This window comes from Galeopterus variegatus, unplaced genomic scaffold (genome assembly GCF_000696425.1).
Source record: "Galeopterus variegatus unplaced genomic scaffold, G_variegatus-3.0.2 Scaffold2130, whole genome shotgun sequence".
Classification (NCBI taxonomy): domain Eukaryota; kingdom Metazoa; phylum Chordata; class Mammalia; order Dermoptera; family Cynocephalidae; genus Galeopterus; species Galeopterus variegatus.
Window position 1 is genome coordinate 271,061 of NW_007728241.1, and position 7,047 is coordinate 278,107.

Here is a 7,047-nt window from a genome sequence, read left to right on the forward strand (position 1 = left end):
GCGCCGGGGCCGGGGCCCGAGCACCAGGCGGAGAGCGAGCCGGAGCCGCAGCCAGAGCCCGGGCCAGGCCGGGGTCCGGGACCGCAGGGCCGGGCTGCTCGTAGCGGCGGCGACGGAGCCCCCCAGCGGCTGAGGGGCTAACTCCTAGCTCCTGTCGGTGGCCGGGACCCAGCAAGCCCCGGCAGCGGGGGAGCTCGGGGATCCCCCCATACATCCAGGATCCAGCGATCCCCAGGAAAGCGGGGGGCCCTCCAGATCCAGCACAGAGCGACTCCCCAGCCGGGGAAAGCGTAGACTTCCTCTGTATTCGGAAGACAGCGACCCCCCTAGGTACGGTGAAGACTCCCCCTCTTCTATCTGGGCCCCCCAAGACCTGAAACGCAGTGCCCCCCGTCCGGGATTGCGGAAAACCCCTCCCAAGAGCCTGGCCATTGCAACTCCACACCTCAAGACACGAAGACCCAGCTCAGAACGCCCCTAGATCAGGGGATCCTGACCCCCCCGCTCAACTCCGGTACACCGAAATTCCACATCTAGGGACCCAAGGACAGCAAGAGATACCCTCACCAGCAAGAAGCCTCGGGGACCACCCCCCGCAAAGCTCCAGGCACCGGGTGACCGAGCCCCTTGCGGCGCCCTTCGCATCCCGGCCCATGATCGTGGAGCCCTGAGCCCCCCCGGGCCGGGCTGACGAAGACCGAGACGGCGCCCAGGCCCCCTGCCGCGACGTCCCCGCGGCCCCAGCCCAGGTAAGCTGGGCACAGGTGAGGGGCGGCAGGTGAGTGGCCACCGAGGTCCCTATAGCCCTGCAGGTGGGAAAGGAAGTATTGGGTGCGCGCTCCCCCTCCCCAGCCGTCGCCATGGAGCTGAGGCTGAAGGACGTCTCTTTGTGTCTCGCTTGGAGGAGCCGCCCCCTCCTCCTCTCCCTTCCCCCATTCCACACCCTAGCCCTGAGGTTTGGACGCAGCTCCCCGGCCCCACGGGGGAGTGGCGGTGGAGCCCCTTGTGCCATGGAGAGGGGGGAAGTGGGAGAGTCCCCCCAAAACACTGTGAGCCTGGAGTGTTGGACCCAAGCTCCTTGGAGTATATATACCCCTCCCCCGGAGGCCAGGCTGAGTTCTCAAGTGAAGTCCTCCCTGGGAGAAGATGTGGGGGTGTCCACAGGTGAGGGGTCCTGCAGTATGTGGTCCTGGGTGATGACTGGGGCTTTGGGTGTGTGTCCTTGTCTGTGAGAGGGCAGAGAAGGGGTGTGTTTGAGAGAGTGGATGGGAATCCCTTTTCTTCTCTGTGACTTCACCACCCCCCACCCAGGCCACAGTGGGGTCTTCACCCAAGTCACACTTTGGGCTCCCTGCCAGACAGGAGGAGGCACCCCACACACACTCCCACCCCCAGTGACATGCTAGTTTCTTGGGAGGGGAGGTAGTCTAGATGAAAAAGCCATTTCAGGTCAGGGCATTTTTCTGTCTCCATATGTCCCAGGGACAGCAAACCCAAGACTTTGCCTTCTCCTCCTGACCTCCAAAACGGCCAGGGCCAAACCTAGGGTTGGGTCATTGTGTCCTAGACAACCAAGGGGCAAGTTCAAGTTCTGGCTTTAGCTTTCTGAGCAGTATAGAAAGCAGAACCCCAGCCTGGCCCTCGGTGAGGTCCTGAACCCCATGCAGCTCTTAGGGAAGCTGAGAGCCCCCGGGAGATGTTATACCCTGAAATACCAGCGATCCTGAGGAGGGGCTGGACCCTGCCGAGGAAGCATACTCTGGGCTGCTGGAATTTCCCCCAGTCTCTTCTCTCTGAGCCCTCTGCACGCAAGCAGTGATGCTGAGCCCATTTGATAGGTGAGCAAACTGAGGCTCAGGAAGGCAGGACCCTGGGTGCAGGTAGCCCACCAGTAGTTCCTTTGTTCATTGATTCATTCAACAAACCTTTAGCTAGTGTCTTTGATGTGCCACGCACTGGCATCAGGGTCTTTTTTCCCCAGTTCATCCTGATCCCATTTCCTGATCTCTCCTGATCATCAGACCCCTGAGCTGTTCTTAATTTGCTCAAGCCACACTTGGACCAGTTGAGGTGGACGTGGTCAGGTCCAGCTGACCAGTTCTTGATTCCACACCTGAAGCACCTGATTCCCGTCCTGCTGCAGACTTAGGCGCCCTGACCCTGGGCAGTTGATTCCTTTTCTCTCCCCTTCCCACCACCAAGTGCCCCCACCCGCACCTGCTGCTGGCATTGGCCCAAGAGTAGGGAGGTGGCCAGCGGGAGAGGAGGGTGGCAGGCACTTCAGGCCAGACCTCTGGCAGCCCCTCCTTCAAATTCAAGGATACCTGAGGCAGCTATCCTCAGCACAGGCTGTGGAAGAGCCAGCTGCCCTGAAGACTGAGTGACCTTGGGCAAACATGTGGCATTGCCCAGAGATAGTGACAGAGAGCAGGCCAATCACTCTGCAGCCTGCAGGGCAGATTTTGATCGAATTTGGGCCATGAGAAGCATCCAGGTGTGTCCTACCCATCTCTGAAGGAGTTCATTTCTCCCAGTGGGTTCCCAGGGCCTTGTCACACATCCCACAGGCATGGGAGTGGAACCAGAGCCTAAAAAGCAGAGATTTGAGTCACCGTGACCATTGAGGGAAAACCACTGAGAGGCCACAGACAGGAAGTAAGACCTACCCTCCTCCCTTTGAGTCACCGTGACCATTGAGGGAAAACCACTGAGAGGCCACAGACAGGAAGTAAGACCTCCCCTCCTCCTTAACCTGCTGTGGCTCCCCACTGAGTCCAGAATAAAGTAGCTCAACAGTCTACTGCAGTCTGGCCCTAAACCATCTCTCAGGCAGCATCTCCCACTCCTCAGTCACCTCCTCTACTCCTGGCTCTCTCTTCTGTGTCCTTTAATTCTCTCTCTCCATCATGTGCTATTCCCCTGACCTGAAAACCCACCACTTGGATGGCTCAGGAGCAGCTTTCTGCCTCCACCTCCCCTTCTGATCTGACCTGAGTTGGCACCTAGTAGAGAGCTGAATTTGATTGGCTGATGGAGACAGTGGCATGTGTCTACATGGGCTGTGACAGTTTGTCCACATCTAGACTCTGAGCTCCCAGGGACAGGACCCAGGTCTGTCATGTCCACACCACATCAGCATTGTCTAAACCTGAGCCCATCACATTGTACGGCACATGTAAGATACAGCTCCCAGACACACTTCACTGATTTTACATGTCTGCATTTGTTATCAGTGCTAAAAACAAAAATAAAAATAAACCTGGGAGATTTCACATACAAATACTGATTTTTGGATCCTCTTGAAAAATCAGATGATATTATAACCCCAGGCCAGAGCTGAAGAATGACCACCTTCTTTACACAGGGCACAGGCCCTCCAGCTTGCCCCAGGCCACACCTGGCCTATTCACTCACTTATGTGACCTGCTGGCCCCTGCTGCTGGCATCTGGATTTGCAGCCCAGGGTGGAGGCCAGAAAAATGTTTGCTCAGCAGGTGACCTTTGTGTGTGTGTGTGTGTGTGTGTGTGTTCTGCAGTTACAGATGTGCCCTGCCTCCCCTATGGCCAAGCCAAACCATGCACAGATCAGTGTCCATGCAGTATCTTTATAGCTAAGTGCTAAAGTGAGCCTGAACTAATCCAGCCTGTCCTGCTTCCCACTCTTGGCCTCATCTTGAGCCACACTCTTGTGCTAGAGGCATTCAGACCCCCAAAACCTGTTTTCACTGTCCCACTTGCCCAGGAACAAAAGTCCAAGATTCTAGGCTCTGGCCTTGCTGAGGATTCTTAGGGGAAGGCTGCTGTCTAGGCCTTAGTTTACCCACCTGTCCAGAGAGTAATTGGACTAAGGCTTCTTTCAGCTGTACACTTCCTCCTTGTTCTAACTTTCTAGGACTGAGTCCAAGTTCAGGCAGAGGGGTGGGGGCAGAGGTCAGGCAGAGGGGTGGGGGCCTAGACGCAGGAGTCACTTGGAAGTATCAACATTGGCTCACTTGGGAGAGTGTTGTGCTGATAACACCAAGGCCATGGGTTTGGATCCCTATATAGGGATGGCCGGTTAGCTCACTTGGGAAAGCGTGGTGCTGACAACACCAAGTCAAGGGTTAAGATACCTTTACCGGTCATCTTTTAAAAAGAGAAAGAAAGAAATGTCATCAGGCCACACACGGCCCGTGATGCCTCTTTTTGCCTCCTTCCACCATTCCCTGTCACCTTAGACCTGACCCCAGTCACTAATTTGTGTGATCTATAGGTACTTGAGTTTGCAATCCCCAGCTCTAAAATCTCTAGAAACAGAGTGGTCGGGAAGAGTATGCTGGGTTGAGGAAACAGCCTGATCAAAGACTTAGAAGAAATAGGGAAGGTGCCAGGTGTGTTGGGGACTTTCTCATTACGGAAAGAGTATCCTGCAAGGATGAGGCTGAGAGAGAGAGATAGGGCCTGAAAGGATGAGCGGTCCCTATCTCATCTCTGTCCTCATCCAAGCCACCAATTTCCGGTTATCAAACAGACAATGCTCTTTCACACCCAGGTCCTTTCCACATGCTGCTAACTCTGTCTTCAGTCTCCTTTCTTCCTTTCTATCTGGCGAGCAAGGTGCACCCCATCTGCGTTCCTTAACTAGTCACTGCCCGTTTACAGCAGGGGTCGCAAACGCGAGCAGAGCTAGACATGACCNTTCTAGGCTCTGGCCTTGCTGAGGATTCTTAGGGGAAGGCTGCTGTCTAGGCCTTAGTTTACCCACCTGTCCAGAGAGTAATTGGACTAAGGCTTCTTTCAGCTGTACACTTCCTCCTTGTTCTAACTTTCTAGGACTGAGTCCAAGTTCAGGCAGAGGGGTGGGGGCAGAGGTCAGGCAGAGGGGTGGGGGCCTAGACGCAGGAGTCACTTGGAAGTATCAACATTCCCTAAACATTAATGAAACTGATGAGTGTTGCCAAGTAGCTGGGCCCAGGGCCGGGGATCAAGGGCCAGAACTTGGGCCCAGCCACTGGGCATGACCCTGGAAAGGAATATGCCATCTTCGCGGACAAAGGTCTACAGCAGCCTGCAGTCAGAAGAGATGGCAGAACGCCATGGTTGAAAGCACAGGCTCTGGACTGTGCCTGGGTTTGAATCTCATTTAGATGGTATGTGACCTTCAGCAAGTGACTTAACATCTCCAGGCCTCAGTTTACTTATCTATAAAATAGGGATAACTCCTACCTCATAGGGTTGTTGAGGGGATAACATGAGCTAAAGCATGAAAGGGGCCTAGGGACAGGGATTGCCACATAAAAAGTGCCAGTAACTACTGGCTCTTAGTAAAGGGGCGTTGGCAAGCGGGTGGCTAAGCCTCGGCGGTTACACTTCCTTGGAAGCTGGTCTAGGGAGGCATAGGACTTTTGGTACCATCCCCAAGAATGGGAAGAGGTCTTTGAGAGGCAGTAGTGCATAGTGCTTAAGAGCATGGAGCTTGCCCCTGCTCCGGTAGGGGTAAGGGTGGAGTGGGGTTCAAGGTCGAGAGGCTGTAAGGACCCTTCCTCAGCCTTGTCCTGGAGCTCTGACTGAGGGATCTGGGTGGCCTGGCTATGGTTTGGATTTTTTTTTTTTTTTTTTTTTTTTGTATGGCGGCTGGCTGGTAAGGGGATTTGAACACTGGAACTTGGTGTCGTAACCCCATACTCTAACCAGCTGAGCTAACCAGCCCCAGGAGCTGTATTTAGGCCCTCTTCATTCTCAGCTTCTGCTTTCCAGGGGAGGCACCTGCTGAACTCTGCTGGAGTGATTTTCGGGTGACGGGCCCCAGGCCAGAGCCAGGACTAGCATCTCTTCAGGCCCTAAGTTTTCCCCAATCCACCCACTACCCTTGTCCCAACCCTTTGCTCCGCCTTCCAGGTCTCAGGAAGCAGCTACAGCTAGGTCTGGAAGAGCCAATTAAAGTCCCCTCTTCTCTCTCCCTGCTATAGTTTGGCCACTCCTGGCCCCCACTCGAGGAACCATGTAATGTCACAGTTGGAAGGAAGCAGTGGTTTTTCAATGTCACACTCTCCATGCCAGGCACTGGACATCATTTTCTCATTTAGGCCTGAGAACAGCACTACATTAACCCCAGAACAGAGATTTGAGACCGGCTCTGTGGGCCACCAAAGACTTGTGTGAAACTGTCATCAGACGGGGTTGAATCCCACCTCTACCATTCACCAGCTGCGTGACCTTGGACAAGTCAGTTATCCTCTGTACCTCAGTTTCTTCTGATGTAGAATGGGGGTAATAATAGCTCCAACTTCCTGAAGTGGTTGTGAGGATTAAATGAATCTGCTACTGGTAAAGCACTTCTAGCTGTGCCTGCTGCTTAAGTGTTTGCTCTTAGCATTTCTGTCACACCCTGCTGGTGTATGCAAATGAGCTGATCCAAGGCCTGGGACCCGCTGTGACCTCCCACTGCACTAACACCTTCCATGCAGCTTTAGTCAGTCACAGGAGGGGCTAAGAACCACCAGCTGCCTCTGGGCATTGGGATGGCCCTGGGGGGCGGGGCAGACAGGACAGAGCCACTGCACAACTCCTGCCCCCCACTGCCTCCAGGGCAGCTTCCCTAGCTCTGTTAGGGCCCCCTACCATAGCAGGAAGGGGCTTACCTGCCCCTGAGCATGGGGCTTCTTGCTCTGAGCCAGGGTTTAAGGCCTTGCAGGGAAGAGACCTTCCCACCCTGGGAGCTCTGGTACTTGCCAGCCCTGACCCCAGGTGTCTCCAGGAGGGGCAGTAGGGCCACAGTTAACACAGCTTAGTGGTAAAAACACAACCTCAACCCAGCTGTGTGATCTTGGGCAAGGTGCTTAACTCTCTGTGCCTCAGATCCCTCACTCATTAAACAGGAGGATGATAGTAGTACCTGCCTTGTAGGTCGTTGTGAGAATTGAGTGGATGAATGTCGGTAAAGTGCTGCAAATGGCCTCTAGTATCCACAGTGGTTTGCTGTTAATATCAGTTCCTCGGGCCGGCCCGTGGTGCACTGGAGAGTGCGCCGCTTGGGAGCGCGGCGGCGCTCCCGCCGAGGGTTCAGAT

At 54.9% G+C, this 7,047-nt stretch overlaps 1 protein-coding gene across 1 annotated transcript in view; it reads left to right on the forward strand.

Moving 5' to 3' along the window:
- Positions 1 to 95: 95 nt before the first annotated feature.
- SBK1 (SH3 domain binding kinase 1) overlaps positions 96 to 7,047 on the forward strand; it is a gene marked incomplete at its 3' end in the record, with an annotated part of 26,709 nt that continues 19,757 nt past the window's right edge. The window contains exon 1 of the mRNA XM_008580579.1: positions 96 to 749. The remainder of the gene's footprint in view (positions 750 to 7,047) is intronic.